The 2,008-nt window shown below is 33.5% G+C and overlaps 1 long non-coding RNA gene across 1 annotated transcript; it reads left to right on the top strand.

Annotated features, from left to right (window-relative positions):
• Positions 1–288: 288 nt before the first annotated feature.
• On the top strand, positions 289–1,243 carry LOC149185607 (uncharacterized). Its single transcript, XR_016256054.1, has 3 exons — positions 289–483; positions 601–926; positions 1,113–1,243. It is a non-coding gene; the product is annotated as an uncharacterized LOC149185607 (long non-coding RNA).
• The last annotated feature ends 765 nt before the right edge of the window (positions 1,244–2,008 follow it).

Raw genomic sequence — 2,008 nt, 5'->3', positions numbered from 1 at the left:
AGAATAACTCCTCTGCCCCATTGCCCGAAGAAACCCTAGTAGTTATGGCAAAGATTTGTTCTTCGCTAAAAAAGAATAACGCGCCTGCCCAATTGGGCGAATAAATATGAGTCGTTACATCTGTAAAGATGGCAAATAATTTTTTTTTTTGGGCAGAGAAAGGATAACTCTTCTGCCCAATTGCGCGAATAAATCTTTGTCACATCAGTAAATTGTGCAACCTTTTTTTTTTCTCTCAAAAAGAATAACTCGTCTGCCCAATAGGGCGTCCACAATATGTCATCCTCGTGACGGTGGTCTTTGCATGATTGATCATGTCATTCATGTAAATTTAATACATGAAAACTTCAAAATTTGACCCTGGTTGGGAGTGTAGATGGTTTTCAAATCCGAGTTTGGAGTTCGCCTGCTTCTATATAAGGCAGCCTATGTCATTGTATTTCTCAACTCTTGCTTACGAAATTTGCCCTACTCCGGTTGCAGGTATGCTTGTATATTTCTAATGTGTGAGATATCATTGATTCGCTCATATTCTATGTTCACGGTATGCATTGATTCACTTTAGCAGATTGAGTTGAACTGAAGGCGTTTTTTTTGCAGAAGTGGGAATCTTGTTGCCTTCGAAGGCGTTCCAGTTTCAATATCCGTAAGCCAACAACATGAGCAATTTGCAACAAGCAGGGCGGAACTTCTGCGGCGATAACAACAAGGTCGACCGCAGGTGCAACAGCGGCGACAAGAACGTCATCGGCCCCAACACAAAGATCGACGGCAATCCCATCCTCGGCAACAACAGTGGCAACACCACCAACAGCGGCAACAAAATCAACAGCGGCAACAACAACATGGTGAACAGCAACAACACCGGCAAAGCTGCCAGCGGCAACAAAGTCAGCATCGGCTAGTAGAGCAACTTATAACACCAGGTAATGGCAACTTAAGTAGACCAACTTTTATACTAAGTGCCTTTTGTTTTCCTCTCTAAAATTTATGCTCCGCTTTTGCTTCACTACTGCACTATATGCACAAATAAGTCATCGTTAATGATTTTTACATTAAATATGTCATGAATTTCTTTTGCTTGGGTTAATTACATTGTCATTGTATCGCAGGTATGGGAAAGAATAAATGCAGTCGAAGATTGTCTGTTGATCTAAGACTGATTATGTGTTGATATATAGTTAGTTTGGAGTGAAATACTTTATTTATTTATAAATAGAAGATGGACGTTGATATATTGTAATTTTCATTTATGTATGACCAAAAATTACCTGCCTGGTTATTTTGTTTTAATGATTTTATGTTGGAGTCATGATATCTCCCAATAAGTAGTCTAATAATTAATTAAATAAACAAAGTAAATAAAAAATTATCAATCAAAATTAAATTTAATGTATATATTCATTTAAATGTATCTAATTAAATTTAAGTGTATCTATTGTTACCTATTTAAAGATATTTATGTGATATCTTGCTTCATATTTCTTTAGTGCAGTACATGCAGTTAAATATTTCTTCAGTGTAGTATATGCACAAATATGTCATGGTTCATGATTTCGCTTTCTTTCTGTTTACACAAAGGCATCACAGATTTCTTTTTTTTTGGTTTTGGTTAAGTACATTATTATTGCATGGCATGTATGGGAAAGAATAAATGCAGTGCAAGATTATCAGTTTATCTAGGACTGACTATGTGTTGATATATAGTTAGTTTAGAACCAAATGGTACATTGGTTTATTGTAATTTAGATTTATGTATCAGCAAACTATCTCTCTGGTTATTTTGTTTTAATGCTTTTTATAGTTTGGTTGTCATACTTTTGGAATTTATTTAATTAATGAAATAAATAAATTAATTCAAAAATTATCAATCAAAATTAAATTTAAAATACATATTCCTTATATATATATATATATATATATATATATATATATATATAATTCAACCAAGTATTTTACTAAGCATGGTTTTATTACATTCTCTAATATCATTATTTATATGTTGATA

The sequence above is a fragment of the Pinus tabuliformis genome, chromosome 3_1 (assembly GCF_031772625.1).
Source record: "Pinus tabuliformis cultivar Carrire ecotype Pingquan chromosome 3_1, CPIR1, whole genome shotgun sequence".
Taxonomy (NCBI): domain Eukaryota; kingdom Viridiplantae; phylum Streptophyta; class Pinopsida; order Pinales; family Pinaceae; genus Pinus; species Pinus tabuliformis.
This window is presented reverse-complemented; position numbering and strand designations above follow the sequence as displayed.